We start from the raw sequence: 25993 nt of genomic DNA on the forward strand, positions 1-25993 counted from the left end.
ATCATATCAGCGAAAACACAGAGAGACGTCTTGTTTTCGTTACTATCAAATGCTGTGGTTGATGCGGATATGACATTTCCTCATTTTATCTCATGCTCGCGGGTGAGGGAAGTAGTCTTGCCCATCAACAACAGTGATGGATGTTGTATACGTATCTCTTTGAATATCACTTTTGTTGGAAGTTACTCGGATCAAATTTGTTCTCACAAGTGCCTTTGTTGTTCAATGATGTTTGGCCAACTAACTTCCAAGAAATCAAGGGTTTTCACAAGAGAGTCATTGATTTTATGGTCTCAAATTTTCTAAACATTTTATTGGTAAAGCAGTAAATTCATGCTCCATAAAATTTGACCTGACGATAGCCCTAACAATTCTTCAAGGTTTTGAGATTAGGTAACAGCTCCAAGCCATGATTCGATTCAATTTTAACGGTTTTCTTTTTCAGGTAACCTCAATATAACATGCGCACTCTTTTGGTTAGACTCGGAGCATACGGGGTTCGTGCGTTGAAGGATTCGGGTCTGGAGGTCTAGGTTTGAGCTTAGAGAGATGCTTTAGAGTGGTGTTATCCATCCAGGAGTATAGATTGGTACGATCACGTTTAACAGGGGAACCTGAGAGGGAGGGGTAACCTTCCTATGGACTGGCATTTTTTCTAGGGAAGGAGGAAGTACCAATAATCATAGCAACAAGAAGATATGAATTTCAGCGCTAACTCGAATACTAGTTTTACCTAAACCACTCAATAAGTACCAGTAAGAAAGCGTTTCAGAAAAAGGAAATAGATACTTACGATGACTCTTTCGACACTGTGCTTTCTGCATCTAAAAAGATGTGCATTTAGGAAACATGACTTTGATTACACTGCATGTGAAACAGACAGGTTTGTTTCCTGCCACACTGTAACAGTGGCAAAAACAAAGCAGAATGTTTCCGTTATCGCAGAGATTTGTGTCTAAACATCGATCACCCGCAAACCTGTAGTTTCAATATCTGGCGAACATCTTATTACATATTCAGTCCTGCTTTCCATACGAAAGCACTTAAAAGCGCGACATCGGCAAAGGATATAAAATTTGAGAAGTCAAAGGCAATAAACTGTAATTAATGACTTTTAGGAAGAAGCTCAGGATCATGATTTCCATTCGCAAGGTATACAGGTAAATCAAATTTGAACTGCGATGATGTACGCCATTAATTTATGGAAACAAAACGGCCTCTTATGCATAAGCCAAGGATCCAATCGAAATTAACATGATTTGAAACTCAAGAAAAGGAGAATTTTTCCTAAAAAAAAGTTTTGATTCCGTTATATGGTGCGGTTTATCTTCAGTTTTCTTTTCGCAGACCCAATGAGTGTCACTGATTCAAAGAAGTCCAGTAAATGGCCTCCATGAAGTAGTGATATCTACGTCATCGTATCATTGCAACAATTTTTGGGTGAGGAAAAAAGTAATAATACGTATTTTTTTTTAAAACGCTTACAGACTACACACCTTTTCGCTGACGCCTCTTTCGCGTTAGCAATATAAGTGCAATGACAACGATCAACACTACGAAGAACACTGCTGCTGAGGATGCGGCTATTATCATGACTGTGGGGAAGGAACTGCTGTTGTCATCTGTGATTACCGTGGTGGGTATGAAGACAGTTGTTGAAGACCCCGGATTAAATGAATTGGTATTTTAAGATTTTTTATGACTTTAATTGTAAAAATAACCAAGATGTTATGATACCTATCCTAAGTAGTGCTCCTGTCCAGTCTTCAAGCGTAATGAAACGAAGGAAAACAAGGAATAACAATCTCAAATGTAAAGAGGTCCGATATGCTCTGCCACACACACAAAAACAAAACAAAACAACAACAGCAGCAAAACAAGCAGACAAGCAAAACAATCAAACCGACAAAAGCCAAAAACATGAAAAAGATAAGTCCAAGTGAAACAGGAACGGTTAAAAAAAACCAAAAAAAAACAAACAAAAAAAAAAAAAAAAAAACGAAACAAAACAAAGCAAAACAAAAAACAACTAGGCAAACAATTATGACAAAACAAGCCTTCAAGCAAAACAATCACACCAAATAGAAACCAGAAACATGAAAGACACAAGTCTAAGTGAAACAGGAACAGTTAAAAAAAAGAAACTAAGCAAAATGAAACAGATAAACAAACAAACAAACAAACTTCGGCTAATCCGTGGAAGTTGCTCTTTTACATATCCTTACATTGTCAAGTAATCGGCTATCCGACCTGACACGGCAGCAATATCCTATGCGGTTGAAGTCTTGCCTTGCGTGGTAACAACTTTTGTTACCGTTGTACTTCCAGGAGGATTTGTGCTTATTGGAACAGGATGGAGGAAACAGACTCCTTGACAATTACCTGTTAAAGGAGCATGACAACTGACATGTTACTAGCTAAAAAATTTGTGAAATAGCATTTCGATAAGGCGAAAATGTATTGTTTTGCCTATAGCCACGAATCAATACCTTTTGTAGGGAGATCCCCATAATTTATCTATATGGCTTTATAAAAGGGCTGGTATTACGGGAACTGTGCCCCCAAAGATGATGAGCCTTCATATGAGGTGGTCGCAGAAGGCGAAGAGGGTACGATGGGGAAAAGGAGAGATAAGGGGTGGGAAAGGGAGGGTAAAAGCAGCCTATGGTTAATTCAGATTCACGCATGATAATAATGTTTGATAAAGGTAAAATCATTTCTGTTGTCTGGTCCTGATCAACACCTGATTCTTTCTCGCAAATCCATCCTCTTTTTACGTTGCCTTTAATGGTGCTAAAAGATCCTTTAATTCCAACTGGAATTCCTCATGAATCAGCCCGTAAAAGTCCTTTGGGTCAGGACTTGACCTCTCCCATTTGTTAATAGTCAGAGGTTTGCCACTGACCCAAGTCCAGTTCCCTGTTGCTGTATCGATCACCAAACCAATAAACCATTCACCATATTTACTGCCTACTCGGTTTTGAATCACATTTTTGATAAATTCCCATTCCTGCTCCGTTTCCATCACCACAAGGTTTTCTTTGCGGTATTTACATTAACCATTTGCTTGTGGCCACCTGAAACCACTTGAGTGGTTATTAAAGCTGTAACACGAACAAAGCCGTTCTCCATCTAACAAGAAAAAAGTGAGTAAGCATAGATTACAGATTGAACATCTTATTTGAACTTTCTGATCTTAAAATTTACGGCCAGTTTTCATGAAACCAGGGATTACAACCGAACACTTGACTTGATAGAGGGTGATCATCACCATCATCCACCCATTAATCAACAAGGTCATTACCTACTCATATATCCATGTTTTTATTCCTTTTTTTTATTTCGTTAATCATTTGTAGTCTTAGTAGTAAGCAAGGCAGAAAGATTGAAAAAACCATTTGTTTGAAGAAGACCTGGGTTAATAATAATAATAATAATAGTGTCTTTATTGTTCAAAAGATAAAATTACATATCTTATGTTACATTAAAAAAAGGATGTAAATAAGCTTAGGTGTATCTAAATAAGATAAGTATATACGTGGAAACAAGTACAAAAGTCTAATACAGGAAGTACACTTTTACAAAGCTACATTGTACTTAAAAACAATTCTATTAAAAAATGTATTCTTAAAACGGTTTGTGCGAATGGCGGGCATGACAGGGGATTTATTTCTCAAATTATACCTCGTGATCTTGGTCTCAGGGAAGTAGGCTCTAAGAGGATGGCTCAGGATAGTTGAAACCTTGCGACAAATTTTGTGATCTTGCGTTTTAAGTAAGTCACCTATCACTAATTTCTTAGATATGTAACTACGTTTAAAACAACGATCTAAAAACTGCTGGGCTATAGTTAGCTCTGACTCAGAGGCCCCATGCACAGATAGAGCATAAGTAATATTAGGTAGGACAATGGAATTAAATAAAACATCTACTTCTGCTTGGCTACATCCTTCTTTGCGGAGGCATCTGATAACGTATAAACATTTATTAGCTTTACCTAACTTTTCTTTTAGGTGAGTACTGAATTTGCAGTTCGGCTGAAACGTGAGACCAAGAATGGTTATTGTACTAGTCTGAGGTATGCCAAAAATACTTTTGTAGGCCTCAGCAGTGTGACCTTTTTTATACATAATAAGCTCTTTACATTTAGTAGAATTTGAATTCATTCTATTTTGGCTTGCCCACTGTAAAAACTGATTTATTAAGTCTACAGAGTGATCTTTATAATAATATACCGGAGCAATAATCGTACAGTCATCAGCGTATTTGAAACCAAGTGTCTCGTTCCCTAATTTAATTTCCAGATCGTTAAGAAATATATTGAACAAATAAGGTCCTGAAACACTACCCTGGGTTGTGCCCTTGTTAACTGTTTTCCAATTACAGACATGATTCCCGAAAATAACTCTTTGTTTTCTATCTCGCAAAAAACCTAACCACCAGTTTATGATATACGGGTTAAGTGGTAGACTCTTAAGTTTCTCAGCAAGGAGTTGATGGCTCACAGAGTCAAAGGCCTTACTGAAATCCATCTTACATGAAATCCATCCATCGGGTTATTTAGGTTTAGAGGGAATAGCAGAAGAATCACGGCGATAGCACAACCTCACTCAATACACACTCCAGCAATCTCAAAGCCAGATCTTATCATATAACTGAAAAAAAGGGTTTACAACCACATGGCCTTGGAAAGTCTAGGCACAAGACAACCACATCAGATAAAAGTCCGCTAGCAAAGCCGGCGATCACAATGAAATGTACAGTACCGTTCAATATATGCTTCCTCGAATATTTTAAATTTATAATTAAATTTTATAGCTTATCTATCAAACCTTCACGTTTTTCACCCGAAATGTTTGAGACGATGGTATCATCCCGCTATTACGTCACATACTGCTACCCACATGACGTCATTTTGTCACGCCAAGAACATGATCCGTGATTCATTATTCAATTTTCTCAACTTCATTGCGACAACTAAATGAAAGCTGGTCGAGTTTGCTTGATGACAAGTTGCATTTGATTAATAATGCATGTGTTTCCTCTTCATTCCATTCGACAAGCCTTGCTCATCATGGGCTGTGTTTAGGTAAATTGCGTGAAAAGTATTCTTTCTGAAAAGTCTCGTAAAAATTCGCAGTTAAGATAGATTGAATTTTTATGTAGCATTTGATTGATGACAAATTTGTCACACCATGTTCGACAACGATCGTTGCACGACATTTTCAGTGATCAATAAAGGAAGCTTTCGCGATGTACATAGCCACAACTATATGAATGCTTTTCACAGTTCAAAATTGGAGAAAGTCGAACTTAAAGGAAACATGTTGCAACGAATCGATAAAATATGGATCTATTTCTATATTGGAAGCTTGTACTTCATTTTCAATCCAAGCGACTATCATTGTGAAGTGTGAACTGCATTAAGGTAAACTGCGAGAGAATTCTCCTCTTTATACATCAAAATCTAATTTACCGATCATTTTTTTATAAATGTAAGTCATTTTGGTGGTAAATTTTTCAGTTTGTACCGTTGGATGTGTAAGATATAAGATTTGATCTTTAAGTTTCAATCTCGTACAAAGAAAACTCATGAAGTCTTTAAGGGTTATCTTCGATTTATTTTCACTTACCAATTCTCGGAAGTAATAAATCAATTGCAAACATGCTCAGTACCTGAATCCTCACTAAAGTCGTCATCCTACTAGGCCTAAACGTTTTGGGTGAGAACGTTTGGAACGCCACGAAAGTAAAAGTTGCACTTGGACGACCAGTTAAAAGTTATTTCCCATCACTCAAGGTGTGACTAGGGAGGAATCAGTGGAAGTTTGGCAAGAAATCAAGCTTCAGGGATGGGTGAGTAATTACCATGACTCACTTGTGAATTAGATAAACAAGGTCAAAAACACTTATGTTATTTCAGTCACTTATTTATCTATATTTCTGTACACAGAAAAAATTGTTCTCTTAATATCGATCCCGTAATAACGTACTATACGGGAATGTACTAACGCACTAAAAGGGAATTGAAGCCGTAGTTTTCTATTACGACAAGAAAGTCAAACAAATCAACCAGACTAAAAATTCTGCAAAAAGAGAGAATATGAACTGTGTGTAAGATTAATAGAGCTGTTGTATTAGATCAAGAATCAAGAACAAGAGAATGAAATACAAAAATTTAGGATGAGGAAAACAACTCAATCTCCTAGCTTTTCTCTTTAGCTTTAGATTATTAAAGGCGAAAAAAACGTGCTCTGGTTTATTTCAGATAAAGTAGGAGTGTATTTCGTACAAATTCGTTGGAAATTTTTTTGGAATGTTCCTTCAAAGCTTTTCTGGTGGGATTAAGGTCGTCAGGGTCAGGCATTGACTTGGACATTTTTCGACACGCTGAACGAAAAAGCTTTGGTCTGTGGCCTTTTGGGTAGTTTGGCATATTTTAACTGCAGTTAGTTTCGGATGGATTCGGATCCACTCAAGCATTAACATACTTAGGAGTAGGTAGTTGATTCACATATTCGATTTCACAGTCTAATTATCTAACAACTGTTTTGAATCTTTCCAATTCACTTAGTTTTCACTTGATCAAAGAAGTGTTATAAATTAAAAGCGCTGAATAAAGTAAAAGTCAATACATTGTGTAAATCCATCAATTTTGTCATGCAACACACCCATACTGACGCGATATACAGAAGGGAAACAGCTTTAAAGCTACAACTAGATGAAAGCTAGTAGGAGATGTGGAGTTCTTTGATATGATTGTTAAACCAACATTATTCAAAATACATAAATTTGACCATTACCATCTACTGATTCCTTCTCGGAAAAAAAAAAAAAACGAAAAAGATATAGATGCCATCATTGTCCGTCGCTCTTGATAAATGTTTGTTATTTATCTCGCAATTCTCATAATAAAATAAAACTAAAATAAGTTCCCTTTACCTAGAAACAACTAAATAATGAAATTAGACATTCGAAAATGAAATAGAGAAATTTAATTTCCTCTTTAGCTTTAGATAATTTAAAGAAAAGTAAATGGCTCTGTTTTATTTCAGTCAAAGCAGGTAGTCAGGGTCAGGTATTGTCTTGGACACTTTGCGACACAATTAAGGAAAAAAATTCAACTCAAGATTTTCCCTTCATTCATTTTCCTTTCTCTCTTTTATTCATGTATATATGATCTGTGGAATTTCGGATAGCTTGATATATTTTAACTGCGGTCATTTTCGGATGCATTTGGAACCGATAAGCCAATAAGATAATCGCCTTGATATATCTTATCTTTATTCGAGAACTAACCGAAAAAGAGCGAGAAAAAAAAGAACAACTCATACCTAAATCCTATCTAATCATAAGCAATTAACTTCGTGATACAGGGTAAGTAGAAAATAACAACCGTGTTGATAAGACGAGCTGCCTCACACCATCGAACCATCCCTGCTCTCAAACATATGTGCATGTGCAAAATGGAGACAATCGTTATCATCTTCATTCTTCCCTCTGAAGCGAACCTTATTTCACAGAAGGAGGATCTGGGGAATAGCGACCATATTTTAACCTTCTTTAAATTCACACACATCCACAAGTAATACGGGCGCTAAAAGTTATATTATCTAAGACAGAAGCTCATCACTTGGAGCCTTCCACTCCCATAATGGGCCTATGTCACGGCGTTTTCACAGAACGGTTTATTTTAAGACAATCTTTTCGCGGGAAGTAGGCTACTCGAGCTCACTTAGGTAATACGATCCATGAAACGCGAAAAAAAAAATGGCGGCCCTATGTGGGGCCGTCTTCATATCAAAACTACACAAATTCTGCCGTTCTTTTGCTGTATTCCTTATATATCCCACTATCCTTTGCAAACTTTTCACACTCAACGAAAGAAATTTGCAGGAGTGCGGATCATCGTTGTATTTTTATTTCGTGTGTATCAAAGGTCATCCATCTTCTGATTCTGGCCCCTCTGAAGAAAATTTTATGAAAAGAGTCCAAATTCAAGACGATGAAGAAGCGAAAGAAAGAGAGCGCAAAAACAAAAAACTGTGTGAGCAAGCTGTGTGCGAGTTGTCTTCATCTCAAGAATCTTCATCCACACAGTCCGCAAAGGAAATTTTGCGACGCAGGATTGAACAGAAACGGCTGCAACAAAATGGAGAGCGTTTTTCTAGATCGTAAGGTAATGCTACTCTTTCGAATTGAGCTTTGATCTTGTCAAATCTTGGTTATTTTTGTGAAGTGCGGTCGATAATTGCCGCATGCTGAAAAATTTACGTTGCCCATTGTGGCTTTGATCATTGAACAGTCAAGAGTCAGGTTCACCTTCGTTAGAACTTTCCAAGGAACTGCTGCTTCCCGAGGTATTTTCAAAATATTCACACCACAAACGTCCCAAGCTCACTGCGATTCCTGTTATAAGACGAAGTCAACGCTGCGCACTTCGCTTTCGACCGTTGTATAACGGGAGTAACAGTAACGGCAAAGTAAGCTAAAAAAGGCAGAGAACGCCGGAAACCACAACGGACACAAAAGACGTAAGTAAATTATATTGATTTAGCGAGTAAAATGTTCGTATTTCGAAATATTTATCGTTGTAAATCGACCATATTTCGTTCCCCATGCTATTCCTTAAAAAATGTTTAAATTCTCGATGGTTCCTCCCGTAAGTTAACACCGAGTCACACAACATGTGACGCTTTCATGATTTAATCGTTTGCTTCTAACCGAGACGTGAGCTTGGGACGCCTTTATTCACATGAATCTGCACTCGAACTATCGCAAGAAGCCTTGCATCTCTCTGCTGTTTTTCTTTCGATATATTAACGAGTAAAGTTAGAAATTAACCAGGCGCTGATCTTCATTGGTCGATGTGCTCTCGTGGGGATTGAATCGTTGTAATTCATATGGTTTTCAAGCTTAACAAGCATATGGTTTTCAAGTTTAACAAGCAAAGAGTGTTATATGCTAACAACATTGTATAAAGTAAACGTCGGTACATTTTATAAATCCATTAATTTTCTCATGCAACACGCCTGGGTTCTATTTCACCAAACAAAATCGTCATATCATGGAACTCTCCTACTAATGTAGGGGATGGAATAACAGAATACTCTGTTAAGTGGCAGGCTACTGGAATATCCAAAATTCAAGAAAAAGTAGTTGCAGTGGGCAGATCTGCGACACTGGATAAGCTAACTCCACACACATGCTTTGACATCCAAGTTAGAGCAGAAAATGATAAGGGAGATGGCCCCTGGTCAGTCACACTGAGAGTAGGAACTGAAGAGTCAAGTGAGTAATGGAATTACCCATTAACACGCAAAATAATAACATGTTACATGTTAATTACCATTAACATGTAAAACAATAATAAGACAGGTTACTCAAACCTTCTACCCCAAAGAGTGACAAGCTTTTTATTTCTCCCAACAATGTTACCCCTGAATCAAACATGAAGGTCACGAGAATAGAGGAAATATCACTTAATAAAAGAAGCTCTTGATTGTTAAACAAAATTCTTCTCAACACCTTTGAAAACTTGAAAATGTATAGAGAACAGTGTGGAGAATATGGAAACTGTTGTTAAGGTGTTCAGGTGTGTTAACTCCCAGGATCTTATTAGTGATTCTCCTTATTATCTACCATTCAATTCTGATGATGCTAGTCCAGTGAATTTGGTATTGGATCAACTAATAGTCCCCTAACTGATACTCCTCTTTATCCTCTTCATTTGTCTTCTGTATTATACTTATATTGTAGGGAGAAATTATTTCTTGGTTACCTATGGGAGTTAAAGTGTTAATCAATGTCGTCGTTTGTTTTCCGAATTGAGCGCACAACAGTTTCTACGTACAAAGTTTGTTAGCAGACCAATAGGGTTCTTGTTCAGAAGTTATTCTATTTGATTCATGGAAAATTTAGGTGTGGGCATTGTGTTGTCCACAAGTGCTTGTATACTCAGAGATCCTTATGGGCACTGTGCATGCGAGTGTGCATGTATGTATGTTGGCTCATTGAAAAGCTGCCAAATCATAAATGTTTTGTGCTCTTGCTCTTGCTTACATGTAAGCAAGTAGGCAAGAAATTTGAAGAAAAGTGCATTTTCCCTGTAGATACATGTACTGACAATCCTGTTTTAAAAGTGGTACACATTCAGTAGGTCCTGATTTCACATTGCGTTCGCTGTATGGCTTTTATAAAATTTTTGACCTGAATGCCATCTTTCCCAGAAAAAAGCGTCCTTCTTCTATTAAGTGCCCTCCGCAAATAAGCCCATCCCCCCACCCCCCTCCCTTAGGTCATAATTTCAAACAAGTTCCCCTCTCGAACAAGCTTCCCTAATCTCCCGTACTTCCTTGAAAAGTAGGGACCCAAGGAAAACCCAAGACTATTGCCAATTTATTTGTGACTTTTAAAGTTTCAATAACTACATTTAATTAAATATGTTGTTATTTCTCTCATTGATGTTGTTGCTCTTCTTTTAGAAGTGACAGTCGCATTTGTTTGTTTATTTCCAAAGCTCCCTCTGCTGCACCTGGAAACTTTTAAATCAGTTCTAGTTCCTCTCTTGCATTGGACATATCTTGGGATGCCATTCCTACAAAAAATCAGAATGGAGAGCAGTTGGGTTACCATATTTACTACAAGGTAGATGGATCTGCAATAGAGTATAATAAGACTGTTGGACCTGATAAACTGTCAGATCAACTTACAGGACTTGAGTTTACAATCTATGTTGTTCGAATGGCTGGGTACACTGCTGCTGCTGTTGGTTCGTTTACTAGATCTGTGAGTAGACAGCCATATGAAGGAGGTAAGGGAACTATTTTTTTACGAGTTTGTCTGTACAATTTAGTTAAAGAGGGTTTTTTGGTTAGATTAGCTTTCAAATGCTATGATTATTAAAATTTTTGCTTTTTTAGTGTTTGAAGCAAAAAAAGAACACTTTGGTATGAACATAATTATACATATACATAGCACACATTCTTTTAGCTTGGATACATGCAGTATTCCAATGAGACTACTGACATGAAATATTACATTTGACTTTTTCCAGCTCCTACAGCTCCTAGGAATTTAAAGTTGACGGCCGAGTCATCCACAGTAATTAAAGCATCGTGGACTGCGCCTTCGAAGCTTAATGGTGTCTTAAACGTTACGTGGTGAGGTATGGTCTATCAAAGGATAGTATGAATACCCAGGTGTATCCCACAACCACAGAGCACTCACTGACCCTACTGGATAAGTTCTCTACTTACTATGTTCAAGTCCATGCCGAAACGGCTGTTTCCGGGCCTGCCTCAAGAATTCTTTCGGCAAAGACAAAAGAAGATGGTTAGTGCAGTTATAGGTTTTTGTTGTTGTTGTTGTTCATTTTGGTTTTGGTTTTCGTTCGTCAATGTCTGCAGGAGGCAGCCACATACAGCATCAATTAAATAACTTAAATGTACCACGCGACACATTCAATTTTTGCATCACTTCGTGTCACAGCTGTTTATTATTTTTGGTTAACGAATGTTGTCTCCTCGGATGTATTGAATTTAAATAAATTCAGTAGATGTTTAGAACCAAAGCATGAGCACAAATAGAAGATAATGAGTTTATGAACATTAGCTATTTGCCTTTGAGAATGGTGACATATTAACAATAAGTCATGCTTAATATCGCTTATCAATTGTCCTAAATATAAAATTCACATCTAAGTTTAATGAAGATGTTAGCTGACACAGATTCACTAATTCTGACTTGCAACTACAGCTCCCAGTTCCGCTCCATTTATTGACAAACAAGAAACAAAGGCCGAGGATGCGCACACCATAAGGGTCAAGTGGAATGAAATTAAAAAGGAGGATCAAAACGGCTTCATACAGGGATATGAGGTTTTATACAAAGAAAAAGGAACAGAAAAAGTGTTTAGTTTTAATGCAACAAATACAACACAATAATCACGCACTTGAAGCCAAATACGTTATACTGCATCCAAGTTAGAGGGTTTACAAATGTTGGAAAGTCACCACTGAGCCCCTGCTTCAATGTCAGGACACTGTATACTAGTATGTCGTCATTGAACTTAGTTTGATTCATTATCATACTTGAATTAAGGAAATGTGATTTGAGACGTTTCTTGGTCGGGAAAAGAAAAAAAAAGGGCAACAAAAAAAAAATAGTTATATCACTGAATGAGACTTTGATCGGTTTAAACCACACTTAATTTCTGAAGAAAAACTTTTGTTTCTGTTTTTCCAAGGGTAGTTTTCTCGAGGTGTGAGTGGCACATCAAACTCTCTAATCAAAAATAGCCTAAAATCTGCTGGGTTTTTTGTTTTTGTTGTTGTTTCACTTTATTTTGTTTGCTTGCCTGTTTGTTTTTTTCCTTTTTTCTTCACTGTGTCTATTTAAGCCACTGAATAATAAGTTCCGTACTATGGCTATTTTGAATAATTTGAGGCAGTTCAAACTGTTCTCTGAAAATATTTAACCTCTCAAACTTTTTCAAATATTATACTGTTACTTATTTTAAAAGGTCCAAGCCATCCACTCAAAGTTAAAGTTCAGGCCGTCTCCTCTGTTTCTATTCTTGTAAAGTGGGAGGAACCAGCTCATCCTAATGGAGCCATAAAAGAGTATATAATATTTTACGGTACCAGTAAGGACGTACAGAGTAATGTGCGAAAAGTGACTGGAAGAAGGAAGGAAAGTCTTGTAGACGGCTTGAAAAAATATACCATCTACTATGTGAAAGTCACGAGTAGTACAAAGAAACCCGGAAATACTTCCAAAATATTCAATGTTACAACTTTCGAAGATAGTAAGTAAATACTAGTGATTCAAGGTTTTCAATTGTTACTTGTATTCCGGGAAACGTCTATTCAACCATGTACTAGATTTTTTCATGTTCTAGAGCGTCGGACGGCCGAGCGGGAGATCGAGGGTTCAAGTCCCAGACTTTTACTTACTGTAGGAAATAATTGGAAAGAATTAGTTTTTAATTAAAAGAAAGAAGATGCAGCGACTACCGGCATGGTCAATTGTAGTAATGAATTATGATCAATTATATTATTGATTCCATCATAATTTTGAAGTGGTTAATGACAATGAATTCTGGAAAACAGTTAATGGTTCGTGAAAAGCTCATCAGTCGCCTGTGATTCGTGATTTCCATGCTTTTTTCGTTCTCTTATATCTTCTTACTATCGTATTCTGTACACTAAAAAAATTGTAGAGTGAGAACTCCGTCGCATAACTAACTGATTGCATGGTCATTTGTTTCGATTGATTGATTGAATATTTTTGTTTCTTCTAATCATTAATTTAATCTATTCTTTTTGCATCCTAGGTCCTGGACCGCCAAAGGAGTTTAGGGCTCAGGTCATAACAGCTAATGATGTTCATCTTACATAGAAGGAGCCTGATAATTCTAATGGAATTGTAAAGTTCTATTACATTAAGATCTATAAAACTAAAACCGGCCTACAGGTCGGAAACGTACGTAACCAGAGCGCTGACGAGGAGTCAGACATGCAGCAACACAATAAACTGATACCAGGTATCGAGTACTATACGAATTACACGTTCACAATCCAGGCCGCCACAATTAAACCTGGGGAAATGGCTTACGCCACAGCAAGAACAGAGGAAGGAGGTATAGTCCTTACCTTTTCATATGTATAAGCCTGATGGGAGATTTTCTCTCTTCCCTTTTTTACTCAATAAATGGGACCATTTTTTATATTAGGATCTTTAATATTTAAATCATCCTATTGGCTTCTGACAGTAACTCTGTGGCTACAGGCAAGAGGCGTAGTACACGAGTATGAACATCATAAGCAGCACACGAACGATAAAGGCGACTATTTAACACAACGGTGACGAGAAACAAGAATAAACAAGTTTAATGAAACATACTTGTTGATGCCGTGGGGATTGAGTGCCGATTTGAAAGATAAATAATAAATAAACAATTTATTCTTGTTTACTCGTTACCATATTCCCACCAATAGCGTACTTCCAATTTCTGCATAATTATATACACGCACAACCCACAGTTCCTCCATTCGCTCTGATGTAGGGCTAACGCTCGAAACGTCAGCTTTGAAACTCTTTATGGTGGCCAATTTAAGTTATAAGCTTAGTTGATAATACTTAATCACCCTCTTATACGTTCTCACGGATCCAACACCATAGTTTCTTCAGAAACGTACCCTTTTTTAGCAGTCAGATGTTAGGCATGCCCAGGTGTTAAACTTCTGAGGAAAACATAAGAAACAACAACTGTCTCACAAAATTGACACGTTCATAGAAATATATACATAAAAGGAAACAAAAGAAGGCAAAAGGAAAATATGAAATTTTTCAGACACAAAGTTTATTCATTTATGGGTATCCTGTTGATTTGCAAAACCATTATGCGCCTCTAAAACACCGTGACTTACTGGCTGGTGTAGCTGTTTAAAACTTTTCAGATAAATTTAGGTTTTGACAGCCTGGAAGCACTTCATCCAGTCATTTCAGCGTTCGCACACGCGTACACGTTCGACCGCTTTGTTCTACTCTTTCATTGCCACCACTCAGTGTGCGTCTGTTCCGCGAATTTTACGGGCATGGGAATGCTAACATTTATGTATATTCACACCTATTACCATTTAACTCCTCTACAGACGTTGCACATCTTCGTTATAGATGTTTTGCTCTCAAAATGATTGTTACGATTAATTGTAGCTCCAAGTCAGCCTAGAGATGTCACTGCGAAACTTGACAAAGGGGATATTTTTTGTTACTGTTACATGGAAGGATCCCAAAGACCACAATGGAATTATCACCATGTTCACGGTGAGCAACGCTGCAGAACTCCGTTCAATATCAAACCTAAATTGTTTGAATAGGCGTACTAATTATCTCGAAGCGTGCAAGTTTGCATTTCAGTCTTAGCTTAAAATGTCCTTTCCTTTTTTTTCAGAATTTTTACAAGACACATGAGACCCAAATAACAGAGCTAGCCAGAGCTAGCGTCCCCCTCCCCCCCCCCAAAAAAAAAATATATATATATATATTTTAAAAAAAATTAGCCGATCAACCAAAATTTTGCACCGGAAATTGCCACATTAAGTCATTTGAATTTTTGAATTTGTTTTGTCTGTTGTTTCGTCTTGTCTCTATTTAGTGTTTGTTTGTTTGTTAATTTGTTCTTTTTTCGAGCTTTTTTTTTGAGAGATAATGCCATAGTGTTAAGCACGATTTGGATATTTAAGGCTCTATCATCGGCTGCCATGGCTGATTTTTGTTATGTTATTTGCAATAATGACATATATAGACTTTCAAATGGAAAAAAAAAAATAAGGAAGCACTGCCTATTTCCAGCCTCTGGAACCCTTATAAGTGTGTGCATTTTGTGTGAATTCAGAACGAATTTTCCCCATCTCAATGGCGCTGCATTTGTTTGTCTTTCTCTGAAATGTCGCATCCTCCTTGATTTTCAGGTATACTTCGAGGGTAAAAGAGCACAGAACACTTCCTTTCAACATAACCACGAAATAGTATTAGATAAAAGCTCTCGGAGCACTGAGATACTAATGGAAAAGTTGAAGCCTGGTACAAAATATTGTGTTTATGTTAAAGCAAAGACAGCCAAAGGATATGGAACCGCCAGTGATCCTGTGGTGCTGGACACACCATCAAAACGTATGCGAAAATGTTTTGTTTGTATTTGTGAACCATGTTAGAACTGAAGTTCAGCTTGCAGAACATTGGCCTAGTGCATCAATACCAAGTGCACCCATGTCCTCTACATAATTATTGTTTGATAATTTGAATGGGGTCAGCGAGCAGTTCGCTTAATCTTTGACTAGTGAGTAAAGAATAAGACAAGCAGGATAGATTTAAAGTGACATAAAGTGGCACACGAGGCGCAGCCAAGTGTGTCACTGATGTTCTTACCACATTTTGACGTCCTCTGTGATCTATTATTGAACAGACGCACGGCAACTTGGAATCTATTTGTTTTATATAATAAAGAATTAAAACATACGGAAAAAAAGTTTTAATGATGACGTCATCTATACGTCTGTCCTCCAATAGATCATAGGTGAGAACCAATCAGAATGCGTGCATAACTGAGCTTATTATATAAAGATAGATAGATAGAGAGATAGAGAGATTAACAGACACATTGATAGACAGACAGATAGACAGACAGATCGACGAACAAATATGCAAAAGTAAAGATTTGAAAGTTACCTGGGATGTGTAAATCGGGCTACCACGTCATCTGAAAGGATTGCAGTGATAATATATTTGTTTGATTTTTACTTTTGTTCTTTTGTTTACAGGTCCTCCTCCTCCCAAACTTCCCCAAGTTGTCAATATTAACATCGAGATCAACTTTAATTATACAGGCCAGCCTATCATCAACATTATAATAGACTGGTTTCCAGTAGGGGGCGTGAACTTAGTATAAAAGTTAAAAACTACATAAAATAGAAATTAAAAAAAAACAAAAAAACAAAAAAACAAAAACAAAAACAAAAACAAAACAAAAAAAAAAATATATATATATAAATGTATATCTATACAAAAATATCCATGACTTAAGCTATAAATGCATTAAATATAATCTTAAAAAATACATTAATATATCACATTTGGTCTTTAGCTTGAAATAAACTCATCAAACGTAGCCAAAGTTTTAACACCACATATTTCATTCGGTGGGGAATTCCAGATCTTAGCACCTTTATTGCTTGGGCAATGGAACGACCAACTTTTTATCAGCGTTCCTTAAATGATTGTTGTTGGCCGAACACGAGTCTGTTAATATGTTCAAGTTCGAAAGTCTCGCAGGTGCCAAGTCACGGAGAACCTTAAACATTTGTCCTGCCTTAATATGAATTTTACTTTCGCTTGGTAAACTCCAGCGAAGATGACGTAGGGTGAATTCAGACTGTCCAGCCTCGTTTTTGTAATACATAATTACCCTAGCATATTTCTTATGGAGTTACTGCATACTTTCGGCTAGTACTCTTCCTAATGAGTCCCGAACCTCACAACAATAATCAAAATGAGCCATAATTAGTGCATTATAAACTGAAACAAGTACATCTGGACTCTGAGCCATTTTAAAGCATTAATTCCTGCTGTAATATTTTTAGTTATCTCTTCAACAGGCTTGCTCCACGTAATAGATTCATTTAGACTAATCAACCTAAACTCCAAGGATTTTGGTTTATTTGACTTTTTTGATCGGATCTCTGCCAAAGCATACATTTGGTTATAGGGAAAGCTTAGACAATCGTTGACGTGAGCCGTTGAGCATTCTGTCTTCGTAATATCAAGGCTGAACTCATTTGCTTGTAGCCATAATCTAATATTATTTAATTCTTCATTTGCTGTTAATTTGGGAGAAAAAACGGAGTGGGATCAGTCGTCATCAACATTAGAGTATAAAGGGGGAGTATACAAAGCTCACTGCCACAACTGAGGGGGGGGGGGGGGGCATAGCCTTACTGGCGGATCAGGAACATTTTATCCTGACACTATCAGAATCCTTCGACTTTCTCTTTCCCCCTTCCTCCTTCTCCCCCCCCCCCCCCGCTTTGTTTTGTTTTGTTTTGTTTTAAAGTATGCTTTTGTCATTCAATAACACCATCTTTCATTCTGTGATCGTTAGGACATTTTAAAAGTTTAGTATATAGAAAGAGGGCTGAACATTTCATGAAACACTGGTCAAACTTCGTGCAAAGACTGATTGAATATCTGACTGTCGTACCGTAACATCATTTAAACTATTGAACATCATTTAAACTATTGAATCCACACGCCTTCGATTTTCCAATGGTGAATAAGTTAAACGCGGTTGAATCTGCTGTATTTTTTTTTAAGTTCTCTTAAAGTTAACAGGAAAATGAAGGAAAAACAAACAAACAAACAAACAAACAAAAAAACAAACAAAAAGCTATTTACTTCATTACACTGAAAAACTATGCACGACCTCCTTATTCTATACTTCCTTATCGATGCAACGCAAAATTTGCATTAATTATTTGCAAAAATTTATTTTGATAAAGACAAATTTCCTTCAAAGGTCGAAACTCATCTAGGCTACTTCTTAAGGAAAAAAGGGGGCTGCATTACGAAACTGAAAATTCTGCCATGCTATGAATATCGAGTGATATGAAATCATTCTACAGAGCTGGTATAGCTCCCATCGTGGACATCCTCAATGAAAGCAGGACGCAAGTATCAGTCAATTTGATTGACAGTTTGTCAAGGCAATTAAATTATGGTTTCTTCGTTAACTTTTCGATTCATCCAAATATTAGATAACTTCGAGGTCAAATATCTATCCTTTCAAAAAGCTATAGCAGTAATTTAATTCCAACCAAAAACATTTTTGGGTACCACCATAATTTTGTGTTGGATGCCAGTCAAAATCTTCGACTGTGACAGGCTTCTCGGCAACCATACCTGTCGTTCAATTCTGGCTCTAAGCGGTCACTTACGCAAATAAACCTAAATTTTATATCCCCTTACATTATACAAGATAATTGATCAAGGAAGCTAAGAAATGTGAACAACTTTCAAGAAATTTTGTTGGAATGCAAAGTTGAACGTTTCGGAAGAAGCGTGTAAGTGAAATATTGATAGGAAAACCGTAACGTTTCCTTCTTCTGTCGTTTATTTCTTTAGAGATTTGTTAAAATCAGCAAAAACGGCAATTGTACGGCACAAAGCATTCATTAGTCTATAATTTTATTGTTTATTATCATTATCACACAGTTAACAATTAAGAAACTGTAACAGGAGAGGAGATTTGTAAGTCACATGTCGCGTGCTCGTTGGCATACAAGTTTCCGTGTGTAACAAGTTTGGCTTTTGCAGACCGTGGATGACGAGAAACTCTCCCCTCTCGCTTGAAAGGAAATATCAAAGTCATAAACTGCGGGGCCTTTTGCCAGAAAATAAGCCTGGGAAATCTTGTCTCCACTTTTCTCCATCAAGAAATTCCACGCAGAAATAGTATTTGTAGTGTGACCGTTTGATTCCAAGGTAACACTTCTAGAAAGTTCTTAAACCCTCTGTTATTTAATTTCCCTGTTTTTTTGTTATTGTTTTTTTTTTGTCGGTTTATTTGTTTGTTTGTTTTTTCCCAGCAATTATCATCTGCATTTACCATTTTTTTAGCTAAATTTCATGGCCTTTTCTGTCTGCATGTTCAAGCCGGTTGGTACCTAGCACTATTGCGAGTTTCATTAAGTGCGTGCATATGGGTGTGGGAGTGCTTCAAAAGATCTCTGCACTCTGCAAAGGGGCCGGCAACGTGTTTTCCTATATTTCTCCTTTACATTTATTTTCTTTTCTGCATTGTTATACATGGATATTTTTTTGGTTCCCTCAGCGCGTTCGCTCAGATTTGGAAGTAAGATATGAAAAGTCAATGTGGACGATACCATCCCATTTAAATTATTTCTACCAAAATAATCCGTTATATGTAATGACAAAAAAAATATATTACTGATAATTTAATCATTTTTATATGTGGCGTTAGTTAATTTTTATGTTCTTCATGCAATTACTTTTAGGGTTGGAAACGAACAGAGTTCAGTGATGTTCGCCTTTGGTTTTTTTCTTCAGATTCTACTGTGATATCATCACGCTTGCTGTCTCGGCGTGATCAAATTGGGCGTACACTGTTTGGGGACTGTTCTTTGACAGGCTTTGCACTACTTTCTCGGGAGTGGACCAGACTTGCGTACGCATGATTACGGTATGGAAGAGGCTTCTAGATCAAACATAGAAAGTCAATAATATCTTATAGATCATTCGTGAGACCAGTGACGCCTAATAACGTTAGCATCATTGAAGCTAATGAGGAAAAAAACGAAACGAATACGATAAGCTGACAAGGTCAATCTTGCCCTTTTGCTGTGACTTGTTTTTGGTTTTTTATTTTTGCTCGTTTGTCTGCCAGTTTTTATATACCTTTGCAGTTTTTAGAGGAACCTTTACATAACTTAAAGTAAATCCAGCTTCCGTATTTCAGCTGTACGCTTGACGTCATTGGTTTATATTTTGAATCGAAGAAGTAAATGTGTCAAGACTTTTTCCTTAGATTAAACAGCATTGATGGTAAAACAGGTCTTCATGACAAAAAAAAAAATCAATAAATAAAAAGAAGTGTACTCAGGATTTGTGAGATGTATTACCTGTGGCTGTTTCTTCTCCTTTTTTGTCTTATCAATAGCTGCGTACAGATATTCAATGCTCCCTCCAGCCTGAGGTGTCTCGCTTTCTGCAGCATTTGTGTTGTTGTCGAGCCCTGATTCAGTTGGATACGACGAAAAATCAGTACAATCGACACAGGACCCACGGTTCACAGGTAACTCACTTGTTCCTTCCTGAGGGTGGTATGATGAATTTTTGAGAGCGCTTGCTTCAGAACTGGCTCTGCCTTTTCTTTCTTTATGCACAACAGCGTAAACATGATCTTTGTTTTCTTCTTTTTTATCGCACAAAGCAGGTGGCTGTTTCTTCTTGTTTTTTGTCTCGTTAACAGCTGCGTACAGATATTTAATGCTAGCTCCAGTCTGAGGTGTCTCGCTCTCTGGAGCCTCTGTGTTGTTGTCGAGCCCTGATTCAGTTGGATGCGACGAACAACCGATACAATCGACACAGGACCGGCGGTTCACAGGTAACCCACTTATTTCTTCCTGAGGGTGATATGATGACTTTTTGAGAGCGCTTGCTTCAGAACTGGCTCTGCCTTTTCTTTCTTTATGAACAACAGCATAAAGATGATCTTTGTTTTCTTCTTTTTTATCGCACAAAGCAGTTGGCTGTTGTTTTCCTTTCTCACCACTTACTACCACTATGTTTTCTTGTGCGCTTTCGTGAATATCCGAATATCCCTCACTTGCTGGCCTTGGATTTCGATAAGTCTCAGCTATGTCATCATACTCGCACTCGTTTTTGCAGTCGCTCACTGACTGATAGGTGGCCAGCCCAGATTCCGTTGGTGAAAGTGCTAAGTGTGCAGTAAGCGCGGCAGAGCTCTGTATTTGTTTAACATGCACAGGATCGATCGATTGCAGTTCGGAACTTGGGGGAACCTCGTGGGTGCAAGTGACACGATCGTGAAGGTGATCTGAAGGTGATCTGTAAGGCAAAATGATATTATCTCTCACATAGTGACATTTATGTTATCTTTTGCACTTTGTTTTGGGGTGGCGTCACATTCTGCCCTCGAAATTAGATTTCGGGAGAGAAGTAACATACTGTTAATTATACAGGTCAAACGTATACTTTAAAGGAAACATGATGTATTAAATAAAAATAACACTGAGATTTCCATTGAGAAAAGGTGATAATGGTACGGTAGAAATGAGGTTTAGAAGGAAAAAATATATTGTCTAAACGATAAAAATAATTGTTCTTATCATTTGGTAAGTACCACTTAAAAAAACGCAGATAGAACTGGACAGATTTTGTCTGTGTCGTTTTAATGACAATTTTAAAATCCAGAGAAGCTTAAACTCAGAGCCAACTTGGAAATGTTCTGCCATCACTTTTAAGCGATCACCTAACCTAATTTCCCGGATAATTTATTTACAGACCCCTTAATGAGTTCATTAAAAAAATATCAGTTAACGGAGTACTAAAGATCCACGTATACTACTGTAAAATACTTGCCGTAATGTTGTATTCATGATAAAACACATCAATAACGTCGTTGCCGTTGGGAAAAGGGAAAACAAATAAAAAAAAGGGAAAAAGGTTCATGTTAATAAAAGCGAAGATAACATAAAAACAACCTTCCGATCTACAATCTACAGACTCCTCCCCTCCCCTGCCAAAGTATAACAGGGAAGGGAAAGAGACAGAAACAGAGACGGGCACACAGAGAATCAAAAACTTGAAAAACTTCGAAAAAGCCAAATGCACCATAAAATGCTTCTAACTAACCTGAGAAAATGCAAGACAACGGCACATTCTGTTTTGTCACTCTCGAAAACTGAAATCTGAATTGGGGGGGGAGGGGGGTATAAATATTGAACGAGTTTAATAAGGGTGCATTCCGTCATGAAAAATGAGCCATTTGATGGAAGAACCAGCTTTGTAAAGAAGCTGAAGTTTTCACATAGAGCGACTTCCACTTTGTGCTTCAATATTTCATCGGCTCATCATATTAAAAAAAATTATAATAACAATAATAGCAATAATAATAATAATAGTAATAATAATAGTACTAATGATAATAATAATAATAGTAATAATAATAGTACTGATGATAATAATAATAATAGTAATAATAATAATTATTATTATGATAATCAGATAAGCAAATAGGCAAATGTTGCAAGAAACTTGCCTTGGTTCTTACGACTTTGGTGTCGCCGAAAATACAATATTCCGAATACGACTGCGATTGCCAAGATAAAAATGACCAGAATCACGATGACGATCAACACCAAGTTTAATTTGCCACTTGAAACGTTTTGTGGAGAAGATTTACTAACAATATTCTCAAACGTAGTCCCTGAAAAAAAAAAAAAAAAAGAAAAAGGAAAAATTTTCACCTAATTGGTTTTCTGAGAAACGAAGGCTGATTAAACCGAAAACGGTAAAGAAAAGGCGGATAAAGTTAAGTTAATAACCAAGTGAAATAGAATGTTTCCTTTCGCGAACTGTGATCGTTCATTAGGATATTAAAGGTTCAAATTTTCTATAAATCAGTGCGTTACATTTCTATTCCTCCCAGCCTGAAACATTTTTATTAAGATCTTCAGTTTTATATTAAAGTTCACACGGCAACCAGGTGGACAATCAGACATAGTTTGAAGCTACACTGGTTTGCAGATTTAATGAATGTAACCGAAGAAGTTACAATTCATAGACCCAACGTTTCGACACTCCTGTCTAGTGCCTTCATCAGGGGTGATCTAAACGTTGCAACAAGAGGTCCTTTTACTGGTTTTGCTGTTATTCCTTACATACAGGGTGTTACTGAACCCATCAAGAGAATTTTGAATAGCCACAACGTTAAAGTTGCTCAAAAACCTTTTCAGACTTTGGGGCATATTTTCGCCAAACCTAAGGATCCTGTCACGAAAGAACAACGAACCGACGCCATTTATTCTATTCCTTGCAATGACTGTGATAACGAATACATCGGACAGACCAAACGCCAGTTTGGTACACGGTTAAAAGAGCACCAAAAAGCGGTTTTTCTTTGCAAAAAGGAAAATTCAGCTTTATCGGAGCATACTTGCCTAACCAACCATACAATTGGGTGGGAAAATTCTAAAATTATCACTACTAATCGGCGTTACCACCAGCGCCTTTGTTTGGAGGCTTGGCACATTAACTCCGCCCACGCTCCTTTAAATCGTGACGATGGCGGTCTGCTTCCTGACGCCTATTTACACCTCGTCAGAAAAAAGGCCGCTAATTAGTGATCATATAAAAGGACCTCTTGTTGCAACGTTTAGATCACCCCTGATGAAGGCACTAGACAGGAGTGTCGAAACGTTGGGTCTATGAATTGTAACTTCTTCGGTTACATTCATTAAATCTGCAAACCAGTGTAGCTTCAAACTATGTCTGATCTTCAGTTTTGTTACTCTCGTGCTTCATTTGAAGGTATCAATCTTTCAAAAATAATATTGCCTGTTTTTTTGTTTTTTTGCTTATTTGTTTTTTTTTTTCATGAAATCTTCTACTTGATTTAACTCAAAAGTCTCCACTTTAGCGGGAAATATCGAAGAAAGTCGCAAGTAGAAAATTCAGGCAAGGTTCAACCTGTACAAAAGAAAACTGTCATGCTACCGATACGCTCAAAGAAAAAAAAAAATCAGCAGGTTTTGCTGAATATTTCCATCAAAGTTGCATTTAACAAACTACTGATTTAGATTTTCTGAAGGACTGTGGTATCTCTATACCATATATCCTGATATGGGTCACAGCTACCGCCAAACATAAAGAGGGAGGGTAGAGTATTTGCAAAAGAGCTCATAGGATTTTCCCCTTTCCCATCCCCTTCATATAAATGATATAAAATACATATTTAGTGTTTCCTCTTTCTTAAAGTGGACAGGGAGGGGAGGGGAATTTGAAGTCCGATATCCGACAAGAACTGCGCAGTAGAAAAAAGGTCATATTAGATGTCAAATTTCCGTCCAAGTAAATCTTACCTTCTGAAGTCAGCTTATTCCGAGTATTCGTCGTTTGAGTTCTGTGTGAGGACTTTGTCGTTGTCACCAACGGTTGGGGGGTTGATCTAGGTCTTGTTGTTCTCTCAAAGAAAATATCATCGTTTTCTGAATTGTTGGATATGGTGGGACAATCTAAGAAGATAGTATATGAACACGAGTTACTCGCTTCAAAATCAAAGTTCGCTTCAACTTTTTTTTTTCTCACTGAGATTTTAAATTGGGATAGCATAGATTCGGCATGATCAAGAACTTACTGACTTGCTTTTCACATATATATCCTGGATTATCAGCATACTTGCGTGCTTGGCACGGAATGTTGTTATACTTTCCGTTTTTCATCATCTCTACGCATTTTTCTGTTTTAAAATTGTTTGGTTCTCCTTTATTCCAACGCCATGTTCCATTTGACGTCTCGTTGACGCAGGCGATGTTTTCACTCAACCAGCTCCACGAATAAGATTTATTAACCCTTTCCAAGCCAATGAACCAACGGACCTTTTTTCGCTGGTTTTTTTTGGTTAAATTATGTACAAAGTGCCATTCTTTTTCGGTTTCCATAGAGACAAGTGAACTATTCTCTTCATCGCTACATTTTTCCCTGGCTGTACTCCAGTCAAATGTTTCCTCGTGGAAAAAATACTTGGAGCAGACCACAACTAAGGTTTTAAGGGAAGCCGACCGATAAAGAGAAAAAAGACAAACAACATGAATGCACGTTTTATCTAACTCCCGGATAGAAAAATATTAAGACGTATAAATATGTCAACGTGACTCGAATGAAAATAAATAACGAATACGAATATCTAAGAGCAAACATAACAACAACAATGACGACAAAGCTACATGAAATAGAAACGAACTTACAATTTTTGGCGTAACTAGCTCCAGTAACAGGGCGCTAGTAAAAACTAACGAAACGACTGACGTAGTTGAAATCAGTTAGAAATGGAAATTATTTAACGAAAATAATGCGTATACTGGCGAGAAATAGAACGCTTCCCGCAGCGTTACATAATTCTTACACAACCTCACGTAAAAACGCGAGTTTAATTGCATACAAACATAACATCCAATGGCAAAAAAATGAGAAAATCGATATAAAATAATTTCGCAGTAGCTTGAAGATAAACCAACATGCAAATTCTTCTTACTACAGTGTAAAACTTTCACTATTCCCTCGCAAATGGTATTTTTATGGCCATTTCGCTGGTTTTATAGGTGGCGAGGATTAAAAATATTTTCGTGTAGGTTCTTCAAAGCATTTGTAGACCTTTGTAGAGCATTAAGAAATGATAGTCGACTCATATCCTTTGCAAATTTTTTTTGCAAAGGATATGACTTGTTCTCCTATTCTTGCCAAATGTGTGCAAACCTAACGTACTCTCAAAGAAAAGTATTGAAGCAATTGTAGCCGAGGATATGACTTCCTCACTTTTTCTTGAAATCAAAACTTTGTGAGGTGTTTAAGAAACAGAGCTGACGCAGGCTGAGGGAAGCTGATGTGTAGTGTATCAAGTTATGGTAATCGACTCATATCCTTTTCAAATTTTTCCCAAACCATTCGTCGACTCTGTTCGCTTCTCTTGCTAAATGTATACAAACCTGGCCCTCTTGCAAAGAAAAGCATTGAAGCAATCGCACCGGAATCCCCGAAAGAGAGATACATTTACAATGTACATGTTTGATTGCCTTCAGTTTATATTTTACCAAGATGAATTCAAAGTATGATTATATACCTAGGGATGAATGTGCTTACCATCGGTGAATTGGTCTTCAGTGGTATTGGCAAC

At 37.1% G+C, this 25993-nt stretch overlaps 3 pseudogenes; 1 reads left to right on the forward strand and 2 right to left on the reverse strand.

Moving 5' to 3' along the window:
• Positions 1-1488: 1488 nt before the first annotated feature.
• On the reverse strand, positions 1489-5700 carry LOC131787246 (uncharacterized; annotated as a pseudogene).
• Positions 5701-7770: 2070 nt separating this feature from the next.
• On the forward strand, positions 7771-11339 carry LOC136278032 (neogenin-like; annotated as a pseudogene).
• An 8254-nt stretch (positions 11340-19593) lies between these two features.
• Positions 19594-24545, reverse strand: LOC131786244 (uncharacterized; annotated as a pseudogene).
• Between the last annotated feature and the right edge of the window lie 1448 nt (positions 24546-25993).

This window comes from Pocillopora verrucosa, chromosome 14, assembly GCF_036669915.1.
Source record: "Pocillopora verrucosa isolate sample1 chromosome 14, ASM3666991v2, whole genome shotgun sequence".
Lineage (NCBI taxonomy): Eukaryota > Metazoa > Cnidaria > Anthozoa > Scleractinia > Pocilloporidae > Pocillopora > Pocillopora verrucosa.